Below are 21,243 nucleotides of genomic sequence, written 5' to 3'. Positions count from 1 at the left end.
ACAAAGATGAAACGGAACACAACCACGGTCATGCGCAAAGAGGCCCCGGTCTCGCAAGACTTGGCATGGACTCAAAAGAAGTGGCACAAAGGCCTCGGTTCGAAGGTGGGGGTCCGAGCTGGTGCACTGCAGCAAGGCGGCGCGAGGAGGGCCATGGCAGGAACGGTTCTGCCGGACCTGCAACTGCGGCTGATGACGATGGCAGAGGAGACCTTGGGGTCGGCCCTGGCATCAAGTTGACCAGGGAGAAGGCGGAGGTTGGCGCCTGTGGTCGTCGGACAACGCGGATGATGCCAAAACGAGGCATGAGGAGGAGCAACGGGGAAGGAGCACAGAGCTTGAGGCGGCGGAAACGGGCGCGCAGGTTCACACCGGCAGCGGCGTTGGAGGAGGTCGGGCAGCGGCTCCTGCTGGCGCGCAGGCGGAGAGGTCCTGGCGAGCTTGCTGACGAAGCGGCACTGAAGAGGAAGCAGGAGTAGAGGGGCGGCGGAGCAACGGGGACGCGAGGGGAGGAGGCTGCTGGCGGAGAGGAGAGCTTGGGGCGCCGGCGCGGCTGGCGTAGGAGGCCGGAGCAGAGGCGGAGGAAGGGCTCCGGCGAACGGCGGGATGGAGCGGGCGGCTGGCGGTGGAGGAGAAGGACGGCGGCACTGGTGGGAGAAGGAGGCGGGGGTGCGAGGGAGCCGGGCGGCGGCCTGCAGGATCCGGCGAGGGGCGATGGGACGCACTGGCGATGAAGATCGAGAGGGAGGAGGGGGTTCGAACGCGGTGCAGCGCTGGTCTCTCTCTGACGGCACGTCGAGCGAGGAGGGAAACGAGCGCACGAGGAAGATGGGGTTCGGGCTCCTCCCTGGCGGCGCTGGAGGGACCGAGGGCGATCGGCTAGGGTTGAGGGTTTACGTGGGCTGGCTTCTGCTGGGCCTCGTGGCCTGCTGGGCTAAAACAGAGACATCCAAGGCACTGCTATGAGGCCCTATCTCCTTTTCTTTCTTTTCTGAAGATTTGGAATACCCAGGTTCAGAAAAAGGAAAAGGCTAGCAAGTTTGAAAAGGAATAAGAAGGATATAAACATACCCTTGTGCTCGTGGATTTATCCATTATTTGAAAAAATTCCTTGGCAATTTTTAGAGGCTGCAAATTTTATACAAGTTTGAAAATAACTGAAACTCAAATAAATTCTTAGCCCAACCAAAACACTTCCAAAAGACCTGCAAATTGGAGGAGGTGGTCTTGGCATTATTTAGGATTTGTAGGGAAAAGTTGAACATTTTCCGAAGCAGGAAATATGTCACAAGAAGAAAAAAATGAACAAAGAAGAAAGGAGAAGTGTCCAAAAATGTCGAGACTTTTGGAGGAGCCTCAATAAATGGAGAGAGAAATGTTGGCAAAGCTGGGGAACAAACTTGAGATAGAATAGGCATGCAGCTAATTTGCTATATAGCCAAGTGCCAGAACTTCAAATGGATTCAGAAGAGGAAAGAGCATGGATTAGGATATGGGCACACGGAAGGAACTTTAAAATGCAAGTGGGTTGTGATTCATTCCAAATTAATGAAATATTTAATATAGCTGCCTAAATATCGGGAGGGTATGTTATAAAGAGAACTCATCATGTGAATTCCCTCGATTTAAATGGATCAAAGATCCATTCCATTTATTTAGTTGAGTTAAAAAAAGAAATGACATGATGCATAGATGAATGCAACGGACAAAACAAATTACATGAAGAAACTCGGAAAACATGGAAGGCATCTGGAGCTCCGGTCTTGGGGCGTCACAACACTCCACCACTACAAGAGGATCTCGTCCCGAGATCTAGGATGGCACCGGAGAGAAACGGAAGAGGAAGAGAAGAAGTAAAACTAAGTTGCTTATTTGACAAATGAGTGAAACCAATGAACCTTGAGAGGTTAAACAATTGGAAAGAAGAATACAACGGAGCTGAACGAAGTTGAAAACAATCCGTTAGAAAAGAGGAACAAGGAACATTACGGGAACCTTGTAGGTTGAAAAACATAAGAAAAGGGTTACAATGGACAAAAAGTACATGCAAGCACTCCAGTTGAAACAAGATGTACAAGGAACGATAAAAATCAATTATGACAATACTCCGGTTGGAAAATGGAACGCATAGAATATGAACTTGACAAAAAGAAAGCACTTGGATGAGACTCCGGTTAGAAGAGGAATGATAGCCACAACACTCTGGTTAAAACAAGATAGAGAAGGAATAATAATGATAACATTAGGGCAGCACTCCGAATGTAAATGGAAGGAATTGAACAAGATCTTGACAAAACAAGATGATGGTTCGAAGAGAGCAACATCACAATGCCTCCGGAACAAATGATAGAATGGAACCAAAAGAACGAAGGAGGAAACCACATCTTCTACCTCAAATGAGCTTGAAAAAGTATCTTTAGGAGAAGGGTCGAACGGAGTTGTTGGAAAACCAACAACGGAAAGAGTAAGCTTGTTGTGGGCTTATGGAAAACCTCTCGAAATCTTGAGGTGAAATTCTGCCACAAGAGGAAACAACATATTGAATTGACATCAACAAGGAGATGAGAAGCTTATTTCACCGGGAGGGTAAACGAAGAACTTGGGTCATTTATATGTTGGAAATATGCCCTAGAGGCAATAATAAATTGATTATTATTATATTTCCTTGTTCATGATAATCGTTTATTATCCATGCTATAATTGTATTGATAGGAAACTCAGATACATGTGTGGATACATAGACAACACCATGTCCCTAGTAAGCCTCTAGTTGACTGGCTCGTTGATCAATAGATGGTTACAGTTTCCTGACCATGGACATTGGATGTCGTTGATAACGGGATCACATCATTAGGAGAATGATGTGATGGACAAGACCCAATCCTAAGCATAGCACTAGATCGTGTAGTTCGTATGCTAAAGCTTTTCTAATGTCAAGTATCATTTCCTTAGACCATGAGATTGTGCAACTCCCGGATACCGTAGGAATGCTTTGGGTGTGCCAAACGTCACAACGTAACTGGGTGGCTATAAAGGTACACTACGGGTATCTCCGAAAGTGTCTGTTGGGTTGGCACGAATCGAGACTGGGATTTGTCACTCCGTGTAAGTGGAGAGGTATCTCTGGGCCCACTCGGTAGGACATCATCATAATGTGCACAATGTGATCAAGGAGTTGATCACGGGATGATGTGTTACGAAACGAGTAAAGAGACTTGCCGGTAACGAGATTGAACAAGGTATCGGGATACCGACGATCGAATCTCGGGCAAGTATCGTACCGATAGACAAAGGGAATTGTATACGGGATTGATTAATTCCTTGACATCGTGGTTCATCCGATGAGATCATCATGGAACATGTGGGAGCCAACATGGGTATCCAGATCCCGCTGTTGGTTATTGACCGGAGATCGTCTCGGTCATGTCTGCATGTCTCCCGAACCCGTAGGGTCTACACACTTAAGGTTCGATGACGCTAGGGTTATAAAGGAAGTTTGTATGTGGTTACCGAATGTTGTTCGGAGTCCCGGATGAGATCCCGGACGTCACGAGGAGTTCCGGAATGGTCTGGAGGTAAAGATTTATATATGGGAAGTCCTGTTTTGGTTACCGGAAGAGTTTTGGGGTTTATCGGTAATGTACCGGGACCACCGGGAGGGTCCCGGGGGTCCACCAAGTGGGGCCACCTGCCCCGGGGGGGCACATGGGCTGTAGGGAGTGTTCCTTGGCCTACATGGGCCAAGGGCACCAGCCCCACTAAGGCCCATGCGCCTAAGAGGTGGAAAGGGGGCAAACCCTAGGGGATATGGGCCTTAGGGCCCATATTGGTGCGCCTCCCTCTCCTCTTCCCCTCTTGGCCGCCACCCTTGATCCCCATCTAGGGCTGCCGCCCCCCTTAGGGGTGGGAACCCTAGAGGGGGCGCAGCCCCTCCTCTTCCCTATATATATTGAGGCATTGGGCTGCCCATAACACACGTGATTCGATCTCTCGTTGGTGCAGCCCTGCATCTCTCTCTCCCTCCTCTTCTGTGGTGCTTGGCGAAGCCCTGCAGGATTGCCACGCTCCTCCATCACCACCACGCCGTTGTGCTGCTGCTGGATGGAGTCTTCCTCAACCTCTCCCTCTCTCCTTGCTGGATCAAGGCATGGGAGACGTCACCGGGCTGTACGTGTGTTGAACGCGGAGGTGCCGTCCGTTCTGCACTTGGTCATCGGTGATTTGAATCACGACGAGTACGACTCCATCAACCCCGTTCACTTGAACGCTTCCGCATAGCGATCTACAAGGGTATGTAGATGCACTCTCCTTCCCCTCGTTGCTGGTCTCTCCATAGATAGATCTTGGTGACACGTAGGAAAATTTTGAATTTCTGCTACGTTCCCCAACAGTGGCATCATGAGCTAGGTCTATTGCGTAGATTCTATGCACGAGTAGAACACAAAGTAGTTGTGGGCGTTGATTTTGTTCAATATGCTTGCCGTTACTAGTCTTATCTTGATTCGGCGGCATCGTGGGATGAAGCGGCCCGGACCAACCTTAAACGTACTCTTACGTGAGACCGGTTCCACCGACAAACATGCACTAGTTGCATAAGGTGGCTGGCGGGTGTCTGTCTCTCCCACTTTAGTCGGATCGGATTCGATGAACAGGGTCCTTATGAAGGGTAAATAGCAATTGGCATATCACGTTGTGGTCTTTGTGTAGGTAAGAAACGTTCTTGCTAGAAACCCATAGCAGCCACGTAAAACATGCAAACAACAATTAGAGGACGTCTAACTTGTTTTTGCAGGGTATGCTATGTGATGTGATATGGCCAAAAGGATGTGATGAATGATATATGTGATGTATGAGATGATCATGTTCTTGTAATAGGAATCGCGACTTGCATGTCGATGAGTATGACAACCGGCAGGAGCCATAGGAGTTGTCTTAATTTATTTATGACCTGCGTGTCAACATAAACGTCATGTAATTACTTTACTTTATTGCTAACCGTTAGCTGTAGTAGTAGAAGTAATAGATGACGTGACAACTTCATGGAGACACGATGATGGAGATCATGATGATGGAGATCATGGTGTCATGCCGGTGACGATGATAATCATGGAGCCCCAAGATGGAGATCAAAGGAGCTATATGATATTGGCCATATCATGTCACTATTATTTGATTGCATGTGATGTTTATCATGTTTATACATCTTATTTGCTTAGAACGACGGTAGTAAATAAGATGATCTCTCATTAAAATTTCAAGAAGTGTTCTCCCCTAACTGTGCACCGTTGCCACAGTTCGTCGTTTCTAAGCACGCCGTGATGATCGGGTGTGATGGATCCTTACGTTCACATACAACGGGTGTTGACGAGCCTAGCATGTACAGACATGGCCTCGGAACACATGCAAACACTTAGGTTGACCTGACGAGCCTAGCATGTACAGACATGGCCTCGGAACACAGAAGACCGAAAGGTCGAGCATGAGTCGTATGGTAGATACGATCAACATGAAGATGTTCACCGACGTTGGCTAGTCCGTCTCACGTGATGATCGGACACGGCCTAGTTGACTTGGATCATGTAATCACTTAGATGACTAGAGGGATGTCTATCTGAGTGGGAGTTCATAAGATGAACTTAATTATCCTGAACATAGTCAAAAGGATTTTGCAAATTATGTCGTAGCTCGCGCTTTAGTTCTACTGTTTAGATATGTTCCTAGAGAAAAATTAGTTGAAAGTTGATAGTAGCAATTATGCGGACTAGGTCCGTAAACCGAGGATTGTCCTCGTTGCTTCGTAGAAGGCTTATGTCCTTAATGCACCGCTCAGTGTGCTGAACCTCGAACGTCGTCTGTGGATGTTGCGAACATCTGACATACACGTTTTGATGACTACGTGATAGTTCAGTTAAACGGTTTAGAGTTGAGGCACCGAAGACGTTTTTGAAACGTCGCGAAACATATGAGATGTTTTGAGGGCTGAAATTGGAATTTCAGGCTCGTGCCCACGTCAAGAGGTATAAGACCTCCGACGATTTTCTTAGCCTGCAAACTAAGGGAGAAAAGCTCAATTGTTGAGCTTGTGCTCAGATTGTCTGAGTACAACAATCATTTGAATCAAGTGGGAGTTGATCTTCCAGATAAGATAGTGATGTTTCTCCGAAGTCATTACCACCAAGCTGCTAGAGCTTCGTGATGAACTATAATGTATCAGGGACATATATGATGATCCTTGAGATATTCGCGATGTTTGATACCGCGAAAGTAGAAATCAAGAAGGAGCATCAATTGTTGATGGTTAGTGAAACCACTAGTTTCAAGAAGGGCAAGGGCAAGAAGGGATACTTCATGACACGGCAATTCAGTTGCTGCTCTAGTGAAGAAACCCAAGGTTGAACCCAAACCCGAGACTAAGTGCTTCTGTAATAAGGGGAACAACCACTGGAGCAGAATTACCCTAGATACTTGGTAGATTAGAAGGCTGGCAAGGTCGATAGAAGTATATTGGATATACATTGTGTTGATGTGTACTTTACTAGTACTCCTAGTGGCACCAGGGTATTAGATACCAGTTCGGTTGCTAAGTGTTAGTAACTCGAAATAAAAGTTACGGAATAAACGGTGACTAGCTAAAGGTGAGCTGACGATATGTGTTGGAAGTGTTTCCAATGTTGATATGATCAAGCATCGCACGCTCCCTCTACCATCGAGATTGGTGTTAAACCTAAATAATGGTTATTTGGTGTTTGCGTTGAGCATAGACATGATTGGATTATGTCTATCGCGATACGGTTATTCATTTAAGGAGAATAATGGTTACTCTGTTTATTTGAATAATACCTTCAATAGTCTTACACCTGAAATGAATGGTTTATTGAATCTCGATCGTAGTGATACACATGTTCATGCCAAAAGATAGTAATGATAGTACCACCTACTTGTGGCACTGCCACGTAAGTCATATCGGTATAAAAAACGCATGAAGAAGCTCCATGTTGATGGATCTTTGGACTCACTCATTTTTGAAAAGTTTGAGACATGCGAACCATGTCTATTGGTGTGTATGCATGAAGAAACTCCATGCAAATGGACCGTTTGGACTCACTTGATTTTGAATCACTTGAGACATGCAAATCATACCACATGGGCAAGATGACTGAAAGCCTCGTTTTCAGTAAAATGGAACTAGAAAGCAACTTGTTGGAAGTAATACATTTTGATGTGTGCAATCCAATGAGCGCTGAGGCGTGTAGTGGATATCGTTATGTTCTTACTTCACAGATGGTTTGAGTAGATGTTGAGTACATTTACTTGATGAATCACGAGTCTGAATTATTGAAAGGTTCAAGTAATTTCAGTGTGAAGTTGAAAGATCGTCGTGACAAGAGGATAAAAGATCTATGATATGATCATAGAGATGAATATCTGAATTACGAGTTTGGCACAAAATTAAGACATTGTGGACATCGTTTCACAACTAATACAGCCTGGAACACCATAGTGTGATGGTGTGTCCGAACATCATAACTGCACCCTATTGGATATGATGCATACCATGATGTCTCTTATCGAATTACCACAATAGTTTATGGGTTAGGCATTAGAGACAACCACATTCACTTTAAATAGGGCACCACGTAATTCCGATGATATGACACCGTATGAACTATGGTTTAGAGAAACCTAAGCAGTCATTTCTTAAAAGTTTGGGGCTGCGACACTTATATGAAAAAAGTTTCAGGCTGATAAGCTCGAACCCAAAGCGGATAAATGCATCTACATAGGACACCCAAAACAGTTGGGTATACCTCCTGTCTCAGATCCGAAAGCAATAAAGGATTGTTTCTAGAATCGGGTCCTTTTTTGAGGAAAAGTTTCTCTCGAAAGAATTGAGTGGGAGGATGGTGGAGACTTGATGAGGTTATTGAACCGTCACTTCAACTAGTGTATAGCAGTGCAACTCCCGGATACCGTAGGAATGCTTTGGGTGTGCCAAACGTCACAACATAACTGGGTGGCTATAAAGGTACACTACGGGTATCTCCGAAAGTGTCTGTTGGGTTGGCACGAATCGAGACTGGGATTTGTCACTCCGTGTAAGCGGAGAGGTATCTCTGGGCCCACTCGGTAGGACATCATCATAATGTGCACAATGTGATCAAGGAGTTGATCACGGGATGATGTGTTACGGAATGAGTAAAGAGACTTGCCGGTAACGAGATTGAACAAGGTATCAGGATACCGACGATCGAATCTCGGGCAAGTATCGTACCGATAGACAAAGGGAATTGTATACGGGATTGATTAAGTCCTTGACATCGTGGTTCATCATGAGATCATCGTGGAACATGTGGGAGCCAACATGGGTATCCAGATCCCGCTGTTGGTTATTGACCGGAGATCATCTCGGTCATGTCTGCATGTCTCCCGAACCCGTAGGGTCTACACACTTAAGGTTCGATGACGCTAGGGTTATAAAGGAAGTTTGTATGTGGTTACCGAATGTTGTTCGGAGTCCCGGATGAGATCCCGGACGTCACGAGGAGTTCCGGAATGGTCTGGAGGTAAAGATTTATATATGGGAAGTCCTGTTTTGGTTACCGGAAGAGTTTTGGGGTTTATCGGTAATGTACCGGGACCACCGGGAGGGTCCCGGGGGTCCACCAAGTGGGGCCACCTGCCCCGGGGGGGCACATGGGCTGTAGGGAGTGTTCCTTGGCCTACATGGGCCAAGGGCACCAGCCCCACTAAGGCCCATGCGCCTAAGAGGTGGAAAGGGGGCAAACCCTAGGGGATATGGGCCTTAGGGCCCATATTGGTGCGCCTCCCTCTCCTCTTCCCCTCTTGGCCGCCACCCTTGATCCCCATCTAGGGCTGCCGCCCCCCTTAGGGGTGGGAACCCTAGAGGGGGCGCAGCCCCTCCCCTTCCCTATATATATTGAGGCATTGGGCTGCCCATAACACACGTGATTCGATCTCTCGTTGGTGCAGCCCTGCATCTCTCTCTCCCTCCTCTTCTGTGGTGCTTGGCGAAGCCCTGCAGGATTGCCACGCTCCTCCATCACCACCACGCCGTTGTGCTGCTGCTGGATGGAGTCTTCCTCAACCTCTCCCTCTCTCCTTGCTGGATCAAGGCATGGGAGACGTCACCGGGCTGTACGTGTGTTGAACGCGGAGGTGCCGTCCGTTCTGCACTTGGTCATCGGTGATTTGAATCACGACGAGTACGACTCCATCAACCCCGTTCACTTGAACGCTTCCGCATAGCGATCTACAAGGGTATGTAGATGCACTCTCCTTCCCCTCGTTGCTGGTCTCTCCATAGATAGATCTTGGTGACACGTAGGAAAATTTTGAATTTCTGCTACGTTCCCCAACAGTGGCATCATGAGCTAGGTCTATTGCGTAGATTCTATGCACGAGTAGAACACAAAGTAGTTGTGGGCGTTGATTTTGTTCAATATGCTTGCCGTTACTAGTCTTATCTTGATTCGGCGGCATCGTGGGATGAAGCGGCCCGGACCAACCTTAAACGTACTCTTACGTGAGACCGGTTCCACCGACAAACATGCACTAGTTGCATAAGGTGGCTGGCGGGTGTCTGTCTCTCCCACTTTAGTCGGATCGGATTCGATGAACAGGGTCCTTATGAAGGGTAAATAGCAATTGGCATATCACGTTGTGGTCTTTGTGTAGGTAAGAAACGTTCTTGCTAGAAACCCATAGCAGCCACGTAAAACATGCAAACAACAATTAGAGGACGTCTAACTTGTTTTTGCAGGGTATGCTATGTGATGTGATATGGCCAAAAGGATGTGATGAATGATATATGTGATGTATGAGATGATCATGTTCTTGTAATAGGAATCGCGACTTGCATGTCGATGAGTATGACAACCGGCAGGAGCCATAGGAGTTGTCTTAATTTATTTATGACCTGCGTGTCAACATAAACGTCATGTAATTACTTTACTTTATTGCTAACCGTTAGCTGTAGTAGTAGAAGTAATAGATGACGTGACAACTTCATGGAGACACGATGATGGAGATCATGATGATGGAGATCATGGTGTCATGCCGGTGACGATGATAATCATGGAGCCCCAAGATGGAGATCAAAGGAGCTATATGATATTGGCCATATCATGTCACTATTATTTGATTGCATGTGATGTTTATCATGTTTATACATCTTATTTGCTTAGAACGACGGTAGTAAATAAGATGATCTCTCATTAAAATTTCAAGAAGTGTTCTCCCCTAACTGTGCACCGTTGCCACAGTTCGTCGTTTCTAAGCACGCCGTGATGATCGGGTGTGATGGATCCTTACGTTCACATACAACGGGTGTTGACGAGCCTAGCATGTACAGACATGGCCTCGGAACACATGCAAACACTTAGGTTGACCTGACGAGCCTAGCATGTACAGACATGGCCTCGGAACACAGAAGACCGAAAGGTCGAGCATGAGTCGTATGGTAGATACGATCAACATGAAGATGTTCACCGACGTTGGCTAGTCCGTCTCACGTGATGATCGGACACGGCCTAGTTGACTTGGATCATGTAATCACTTAGATGACTAGAGGGATGTCTATCTGAGTGGGAGTTCATAAGATGAACTTAATTATCCTGAACATAGTCAAAAGGATTTTGCAAATTATGTCGTAGCTCGCGCTTTAGTTCTACTGTTTAGATATGTTCCTAGAGAAAAATTAGTTGAAAGTTGATAGTAGCAATTATGCGGACTAGGTCCGTAAACCGAGGATTGTCCTCGTTGCTTCGTAGAAGGCTTATGTCCTTAATGCACCGCTCAGTGTGCTGAACCTCGAACGTCGTCTGTGGATGTTGCGAACATCTGACATACACGTTTTGATGACTACGTGATAGTTCAGTTAAACGGTTTAGAGTTGAGGCACCGAAGACGTTTTTGAAACGTCGCGAAACATATGAGATGTTTTGAGGGCTGAAATTGGAATTTCAGGCTCGTGCCCACGTCAAGAGGTATAAGACCTCCGACGATTTTCTTAGCCTGCAAACTAAGGGAGAAAAGCTCAATTGTTGAGCTTGTGCTCAGATTGTCTGAGTACAACAATCATTTGAATCAAGTGGGAGTTGATCTTCCAGATAAGATAGTGATGTTTCTCCGAAGTCATTACCACCAAGCTGCTAGAGCTTCGTGATGAACTATAATGTATCAGGGACATATATGATGATCCTTGAGATATTCGCGATGTTTGATACCGCGAAAGTAGAAATCAAGAAGGAGCATCAATTGTTGATGGTTAGTGAAACCACTAGTTTCAAGAAGGGCAAGGGCAAGAAGGGATACTTCATGACACGGCAATTCAGTTGCTGCTCTAGTGAAGAAACCCAAGGTTGAACCCAAACCCGAGACTAAGTGCTTCTGTAATAAGGGGAACAACCACTGGAGCAGAATTACCCTAGATACTTGGTAGATTAGAAGGCTGGCAAGGTCGATAGAAGTATATTGGATATACATTGTGTTGATGTGTACTTTACTAGTACTCCTAGTGGCACCAGGGTATTAGATACCAGTTCGGTTGCTAAGTGTTAGTAACTCGAAATAAAAGTTACGGAATAAACGGTGACTAGCTAAAGGTGAGCTGACGATATGTGTTGGAAGTGTTTCCAATGTTGATATGATCAAGCATCGCACGCTCCCTCTACCATCGAGATTGGTGTTAAACCTAAATAATGGTTATTTGGTGTTTGCGTTGAGCATAGACATGATTGGATTATGTCTATCGCGATACGGTTATTCATTTAAGGAGAATAATGGTTACTCTGTTTATTTGAATAATACCTTCAATAGTCTTACACCTGAAATGAATGGTTTATTGAATCTCGATCGTAGTGATACACATGTTCATGCCAAAAGATAGTAATGATAGTACCACCTACTTGTGGCACTGCCACGTAAGTCATATCGGTATAAAAAACGCATGAAGAAGCTCCATGTTGATGGATCTTTGGACTCACTCATTTTTGAAAAGTTTGAGACATGCGAACCATGTCTATTGGTGTGTATGCATGAAGAAACTCCATGCAAATGGACCGTTTGGACTCACTTGATTTTGAATCACTTGAGACATGCAAATCATACCACATGGGCAAGATGACTGAAAGCCTCGTTTTCAGTAAAATGGAACTAGAAAGCAACTTGTTGGAAGTAATACATTTTGATGTGTGCAATCCAATGAGCGCTGAGGCGTGTAGTGGATATCGTTATGTTCTTACTTCACAGATGGTTTGAGTAGATGTTGAGTACATTTACTTGATGAATCACGAGTCTGAATTATTGAAAGGTTCAAGTAATTTCAGTGTGAAGTTGAAAGATCGTCGTGACAAGAGGATAAAAGATCTATGATATGATCATAGAGATGAATATCTGAATTACGAGTTTGGCACAAAATTAAGACATTGTGGACATCGTTTCACAACTAATACAGCCTGGAACACCATAGTGTGATGGTGTGTCCGAACATCATAACTGCACCCTATTGGATATGATGCATACCATGATGTCTCTTATCGAATTACCACAATAGTTTATGGGTTAGGCATTAGAGACAACCACATTCACTTTAAATAGGGCACCACGTAATTCCGATGATATGACACCGTATGAACTATGGTTTAGAGAAACCTAAGCAGTCATTTCTTAAAAGTTTGGGGCTGCGACACTTATATGAAAAAAGTTTCAGGCTGATAAGCTCGAACCCAAAGCGGATAAATGCATCTACATAGGACACCCAAAACAGTTGGGTATACCTCCTGTCTCAGATCCGAAAGCAATAAAGGATTGTTTCTAGAATCGGGTCCTTTTTTGAGGAAAAGTTTCTCTCGAAAGAATTGAGTGGGAGGATGGTGGAGACTTGATGAGGTTATTGAACCGTCACTTCAACTAGTGTATAGCAGTGCAACTCCCGGATACCGTAGGAATGCTTTGGGTGTGCCAAACGTCACAACATAACTGGGTGGCTATAAAGGTACACTACGGGTATCTCCGAAAGTGTCTGTTGGGTTGGCACGAATCGAGACTGGGATTTGTCACTCCGTGTAAGCGGAGAGGTATCTCTGGGCCCACTCGGTAGGACATCATCATAATGTGCACAATGTGATCAAGGAGTTGATCACGGGATGATGTGTTACGGAATGAGTAAAGAGACTTGCCGGTAACGAGATTGAACAAGGTATCAGGATACCGACGATCGAATCTCGGGCAAGTATCGTACCGATAGACAAAGGGAATTGTATACGGGATTGATTAAGTCCTTGACATCGTGGTTCATCATGAGATCATCGTGGAACATGTGGGAGCCAACATGGGTATCCAGATCCCGCTGTTGGTTATTGACCGGAGATCATCTCGGTCATGTCTGCATGTCTCCCGAACCCGTAGGGTCTACACACTTAAGGTTCGATGACGCTAGGGTTATAAAGGAAGTTTGTATGTGGTTACCGAATGTTGTTCGGAGTCCCGGATGAGATCCCGGACGTCACGAGGAGTTCCGGAATGGTCTGGAGGTAAAGATTTATATATGGGAAGTCCTGTTTTGGTTACCGGAAGAGTTTTGGGGTTTATCGGTAATGTACCGGGACCACCGGGAGGGTCCCGGGGGTCCACCAAGTGGGGCCACCTGCCCCGGGGGGGCACATGGGCTGTAGGGAGTGTTCCTTGGCCTACATGGGCCAAGGGCACCAGCCCCACTAAGGCCCATGCGCCTAAGAGGTGGAAAGGGGGCAAACCCTAGGGGATATGGGCCTTAGGGCCCATATTGGTGCGCCTCCCTCTCCTCTTCCCCTCTTGGCCGCCACCCTTGATCCCCATCTAGGGCTGCCGCCCCCCTTAGGGGTGGGAACCCTAGAGGGGGCGCAGCCCCTCCCCTTCCCTATATATATTGAGGCATTGGGCTGCCCATAACACACGTGATTCGATCTCTCGTTGGTGCAGCCCTGCATCTCTCTCTCCCTCCTCTTCTGTGGTGCTTGGCGAAGCCCTGCAGGATTGCCACGCTCCTCCATCACCACCACGCCGTTGTGCTGCTGCTGGATGGAGTCTTCCTCAACCTCTCCCTCTCTCCTTGCTGGATCAAGGCATGGGAGACGTCACCGGGCTGTACGTGTGTTGAACGCGGAGGTGCCGTCCGTTCTGCACTTGGTCATCGGTGATTTGAATCACGACGAGTACGACTCCATCAACCCCGTTCACTTGAACGCTTCCGCATAGCGATCTACAAGGGTATGTAGATGCACTCTCCTTCCCCTCGTTGCTGGTCTCTCCATAGATAGATCTTGGTGACACGTAGGAAAATTTTGAATTTCTGCTACGTTCCCCAACATTATAAGCACCATAATTAGCAACAATCTTTAGGGAAAGCTTTAGGTGAAATATAACCCAATATAACTCCAACGAAGAGATAGATGGATTGAAAAGATGTCCTGAATGAACTGAAAATGATGGATTTAAGATATGTCACTCTTGAAAAAACTTGTGAATCATGAAACACGAAGGGAAATTATCAACAATGACATAACACCATCTCAAAAGATGATATATGAAAGAATTGCACTTCGGAATGCAAGATGAAGAATGTTTGAACTCCTCAAAACAAAGCATGTGTTGAACAACATGTTTATTTTAGAGTATAGCTTGACGGATCTTAACTTCGAGAGAAATCTTGAGGACAATTGGAGAATGAAAGGAATCCATGACGAACCACCATGTAGAGCCTCCATGAAGAACTACTGTAATAAAAGGATTATAACAAGAAAGAGATGTTGAAAACACAAGGTGTATCCTTGCAATGATTTAGATGAATCTTAGAGGTGATATAATTGAGAGAGCTTGGAACTCCGGGAAAAGAAAAGATGAAACAATTGAAACCGAGAATTTTTTATGAACCTCCAAAATAAGGAATTAATCACTTGGATGAAACAAGAATAATAATTACATTATACTTATCCTTCATCAATTAAATTGATGATAAGCAACGGATTTGGCATACTACTCATTCTCATTGGAAAAGATAAAGGATAGATATAGCGTAAACTTGGGAAGGTCTTGATTGAACCGCCGGTGTGATTTAGAAACAACGAATGAATTGATACAATAACAACGGAAGAGGAATGTTGGACGAACCACCGTAGAATTGAAACTGAACGTAGCAAGAAGGGACGAATCACCAGGAAGAATTAGAAAACAAATGAAGATGCTTGAGTGAATTAAGATACAAGTGAATGAAGAGATCCCGAGCTGATTAGAGAATACTTGAACAATGCACCGGTAAGATTGGGGAACGAGAGCTGAAAGCTGGTATGAATAATTCAGAGATGATGGCCTTCGGAGAATCAGACTGAAAAGACTCCTAAACTGCTCCGGATGGGTGAAAAGAATTCTCACAATCGAAAACTATTATGAGAGGATGGCATCAAGCTTGAACTACGCATCTCTGAGAGAACGGATAAGATTTGGAGGAAAAAACTCTTCTTCGGTCTTCAAATGTTGAGAATGACAATGAGAAACACCACCCTGAATTGTTGAGATACTCCGGGAGAATGAAAAGTGAAGAGGTTGAGCCAACAATGAAAAGAGTTATAAGATCTTGGAGAAACCATCTGACTGATGATAATTCATTCTTACGTCAAACTTTGAAAGATTTGAGAATAGCTGCGGTAAAATTAGAAGAGTCAGGTAAGATCCTGGGAAAAGACCTGTGGGTTAGGGCCCACTCAAAAGATACCCCGTTGAACAATTACTTGAAAAGAGAAATTGCACCGGTTGAATTAAATGGCTTGAAGTTTGAACGAATCCAGAGTGGAAACATGAATCTTTGAGATATCTTCAGCACTCCGGAACAATTGAATAGCAAGCGGGGAATGATTATGAGGTGCATCGGCATGGGAAAAGCATTTGAAACGAGGAAAAGGATGTCATCGACAAGGCTTGACTTGAATCCACCGGAGAAGAAAGAGAACGGAGAATGATGAACTTGAAGCTCCGTTAGTATCTTCCTGATAATCACCGGATAAGGATATTGACGGAAAAGAATGGGGATACTTCCCATCAATAAGATGGATACTCGATTAAGAAATCTGAGTCCTTGAAGAAAAAGGGTGGGGGGTGGGAAAAAACAAAGACAACTTGGGCAGATGGAACGAACACCATTGAGAGAACTTAGAGTTGATCTTGCGGATGTTGAAAATGAACGGATCCACTTGAACAGGAGCACACCGGTTGAAAAAGAATTGACATGACAATCTTGATTATCATCAAGGATTAGTATTCACATAGAAATATGAGAACACCGCTTAGAAAAGGTATGGAATCAACACTTGACTTCGAAGCAACTCGAATACCAAAAACCAAAACAAAACAAAGGATTGGCTTGCAAAATAAGCCGGAAACAAACATATGATAGATCCCATATCGTATCATGTGTCTGTTGGAAAGATATCCTACGTGCTACTTGAATTCCCACTTATAAACTCCCGAAACATTCTGGTTATGCAATCAGGTGTTGGGGATACAGGGGAAGCATAATATCTCACCCAAAACTAACAAATCCTACATCTAGCTGTATCCATCCTTCAACACATAACCAATAAACCTTCAGAAATCATTTACCTCAACCTCCGAAGAGCATGCGTTATACGAGTTATGGCAATACTCCCGAACTCCCGCCCCAGTACTGGGTGGCGTCAAGGTTTTCTCACCAACAACTGCATAAAAGAGATTTTTGATGTCGGCGAACTTAGGTATTCCAGAACTGCAACGATAAAATTGTGACGACAACACCTCAGAGCCCAACTCCCCGGGACACTGCCACAACCCCTAAATGTCAAGAGGCACCAAGAACAATGTTCTAGCCACAAGAATATCGGAACGATTCCAAGATACCCGCGTGACCCTAAAAAAATTCATGAAATTTGAGGAGAGAAGAGTCAAAACTTCTACGTCAGGAGGTCTCACGAGAGTGACGAAGGGACTGAGGAGTAAAAAGAATCCTACTCTCCGATATATATAATCCTAAGACTCAAAAACATTTTGTTCTAGACTCAACGTCAGCGATTCGATCAAGCAGGGGGCTCCTAAGTCGGGGATGGCTTTGATTACCAACTTGTAACACCCACAATGCGGCTATATCTCCCATGTGTCAGAGCACGACTTAGAGGCATAACCGCATGGCAGGCATGTCGCAAGAGGGGTAATCCTTACACATCCCATGTACTAAATAAGAAAGGGATAAAGAGATGGCTTACATTCGCCACTTCACACAATGCAAAAACAATCCATACAACAACCAGAATACAATCAAGGTCCGACTACGGAACCAAAATAAAGAAAGACAACCCCAAATTCTAGATCCCCGATCGCCCCAACCGGGCTCCTCTACTGATCATTCGGAAAAGAAACATAGAAACGACTCGAATCCTCGTCGAACTCCCACTTGAGTTCGGTAGCGTCCCATGCACTGGCATCATCGGCACCTGCATCTGTTTGGAAGTATATGTGAGTCACGGGGACTCAGCAATCTCACACCCTCGCGATCAAGACTATTTAAGCTTAAGGGAAGGAAAGGGTAGTGAGGTGGAGCTGCAACAAAGCACTAAGCATATATGCTGGCTAACTTACGCAAAAGAGAGCGAGAAGAGAAGCACAGCACGGTCGAGAAGCTATAAGTGATCAAGAAGTGATCCTGAAGCTACTTACGTTCAAGCATAACACGAGACCGTGTTCTCTTCCCGGACTCCGCCAAAAAGAGACCATCACGGCTACACACGCGATTGATTCATTTAATTAAGTTAAGTGTCAACTTCTCACGGCCCAAAACCGCGGGCACGGCTTTCAAAAGTTCAAAACCCTGCAGGGGTGTCCCAACTTAGCCCATCACAAGCTCTCACGGTCAACGAAGGATATTCCTTCTCCCAGGAAGACCCGATCAGCCTCGGAATCCCGGTTACAAGACATTTCGACAATGGTAAAACAAGACCAGCAAAGCCGCCCGAATGTGCCGACAAATCCCTATAGGAGCTACACATTTCTCGTTCTCAGGGCACACCGGATGACCAGTCCGTACAACTAAAACCAACCCTCAAGTTTCCCCGAGGTGGCGCTGCAAGGGGCTCTAGTTTGCACCAACACTCAAAGGAGCACTGGCCTGGGGGGGTTAAAATAAAGATGACCCTCAGGCTCCGGAAACCCAAGGGAAAAAGGCTTAGGTGAGGCAAATGTAAAACCAAGGTTGGGCCTTGCTGGAGGAGTTTTATTCAAAGCGAACTGTCAAGGGGTTCCCATAACACCCAACCGCGTAAGGAACGCAAAATCAAGGAACATAACACCGGTATGACGGAAACTAGGGCGGCAAGTGTGGAAGAAAACACCAGGCATAAGGCCGAGCCTTCCACCCTTTACCATGTATATAGATGCATTAATTAAAATAAGAGATATTGTGATATCCCAACATATCCATGTTCCGACGCTATAAGAGGGGCTGAGCAAAAGCGGTAACATAGGCAAACAACGGTTTGCTAGGAAATGTGGGTTAGAGGCTTGGCATGGCAATATGGGAGGCATGATATAGCAAGTGGGAGGTCTTGTGGCATAGCAATAGAGCGAACAACTAGCAAGCAAAGATAGAAGTGATTTCGAGGGTATGGTCATCTTGCCAGAGATCCCACAAGGAAGAAGAACTAGTCCATGAAGAAGACAAACAGACGAAGTCGAACGAAATCCTCACAACTCCGGAACGGAACCGAAGCTAACGAGAGAAGCAACCCGGAAAGAAGCAAGCATCATAGTAAACAACCATCACATAAGCATGGCATGATGCACAACCAAGTATGATGCATGTCTGGTTTAATGAGGCATGGCATGGCAAAGTGCACAAACAAAACTACAAATTAAGTGGAGCTCAATATGCAACGAGTTGCATATTGACAAAACACCACATCAATTATTTAGTTCTCTCTCGTTTAGGTACTCAACAATATTAAATATTGGTTAACATGGAAAGAGGAGAAGCATAAAGAAATTATCTATTTAGGCAAGTTTAAATGAGGCCGGAACGCCAAACAACAATTCTGGTAAATCCTCATATGCATTAGCAATTTAATGCAAACACCAAATTAAACATTCTTGAAGTTGTTATCATGATGCGGATGACATATGCAAGTTTATGCAATTTTAATGAAAATGTTGATAAGAGCATTATGAAGCATTTGTCATCATGGTGGAAAGAAAGGGTGCAATGGCGACGAATCCGAAAATGATGCCACAGCAACATATCGGTTCCTATAGCTCATGGAGATACCGGTGCAAAAGGAAAAGTGATGGAAGCGTGTCAAAATATGGTGGGGTGATCCCGGTAACCGGGTGTCCCACGAGACGACGGTATGGCAACGGGGAACAAGCAAGAAACACGTTGGGCACAGTGCAAACGCGGACATTTCATACAACACACAACATTCGTTCACGGGCGTCGTCTCGGTGGTTGTACCTTTGAAGCGTACATTTTCAGAACGGATCAAGTCGGAGTAGAGGAAGTAGTGGAAGTAGACGTTCTCACGACGGCGGTGGAAGTAGTGGTTCATGTTTACATAGTAGTCATACACGTCGACGGTAGTGGTACATGGCGAGGAACTTGACAAATCCACGTTCAACGATAGTCATTCACGACGATTGTGAACCACGGTTATTCGGGCAACAGTAGTTGTACACGTCTGTAGGCGTTCAGGTCTTCCGTAGAGGTACTTGACACAGGCGTTACATGGGTCTTCGACAACAGTCGTCGTTCGCGCTCTGAGGTCGTCGGTAGAGGTTCTCGCAATCTCGGCGAAGGTAGTGGAAGGGGTTCAAGTCATCGGTAGCGGTACTTTATGAATACCGAAACGGTCTTGGCGTGTTCGCGCGTAGGGGTACTTGGTGTTTCCGTGTAGCCGAACTTGAGGGGCATCGACATCGTTGTACTTGGCGTCCATGGGTACTTGACAAAGATGAAACGGAACGCAATGGCGGTCATGCGCAAAGAGGCCCCGGTCTCGCAAGACTTGGCATGAACTCAAAAGAAGTGGCACAAAGGCCTCGGTTCGAAGGTGGGGATCCGAGCTGGTGCACTGCAGCAAGGCGGCGCGAGGAGGGCCATGGCAGGCATGGTTTTGCTGGACCTGCAGCTGTGGCTGATGACGATGGTAGAGGAGACCTTGGGGTCGGCCCTGGCATCAAGTTGACCAGGGAGAAGGCGGAGGTTGGCGCCTGTGGTCGTCGGACAATGCGGATGACGCCAGAACGAGGCATGAGGAGGAGCAACTGGGATGGAGCACGGAGCTTGAGGCGGCGGAAACGGGCGCGCAGGTTGACACCGGCAGCAGCGTTGGAGGAGGTCGGGCGGCGGCTCCTGCTGGCGCGCAGACGGAGAGGTCCTGGTGAGCTTGCTGACGAAGCGGCCCTGAAGAGGAAGCAGGAGTAGAGGGGCGGCAGAGCAGTGGGGATGCGAGGGGAGGAGGCTGCTGGCGGAGAGGAGAGCTTGGGGCGCCAACACGGCTGTCGTAGGAGGCCGGAGCAGAGGCGGAGGAAGGGCTCCGACGAACGGCGGGATGGAGCGGACGGCTGGCGATGGAGGAGAAGGACGGCAGTGCTGGTGGGAGAAGGAGGCGGGGGTGCGAGGGAGCCGGGCGGCAGCCTGCAGGATCCGGTGAGGGGCGATTGGCTAGATGAATTATTAGATGTGGAGACGTATCAAATTCCCTCGATTTAAATGGATCAAAAATCCATGCCATTTATTTATTTAAGTTAAAAAAAAGAAATGACATGATGCAATGCACATGATGCAGAGATGAATGCAACAGACAAAACAAGTTACATGACGAAACTCGGAAAACATGGAAGGCATCTGAATCTCCGGTCTTGGGGCGTCACACAAATATGTAGCGGAGCATGGGCACCACTTTATTGAGAACAATCTTTATGGCGACTATCTCTATCAGTTTCTTATGCGTTTTCATGGTGATTAAGGCTGATGCTTGTTCGCATGCCCCCGTCCGTTTCATGTGCGTTGTGGTGTGGAGATTGAAAGTCAGGGGAGAAGCGGAGAAGATGAGTAGTCCGAACAATTAAACCAATTGTCAAGGGGATGGAAGAGGTGCGATGTTTGAAGGTGGGCTAGCGGCAGCAATTGATGGGCCAAGCCCAGCCAAAACAAATCGAGTCGGCAGGAGG

This window comes from Triticum urartu, chromosome 4A, assembly GCF_056163025.1.
Source record: "Triticum urartu cultivar PI428250 chromosome 4A, HENAU_Tu73, whole genome shotgun sequence".
Classification (NCBI taxonomy): Eukaryota; Viridiplantae; Streptophyta; class Magnoliopsida; order Poales; family Poaceae; genus Triticum; species Triticum urartu.
The sequence above is the reverse complement of the archived record's forward strand: the minus strand, read 5'-3'. Positions refer to the sequence as shown.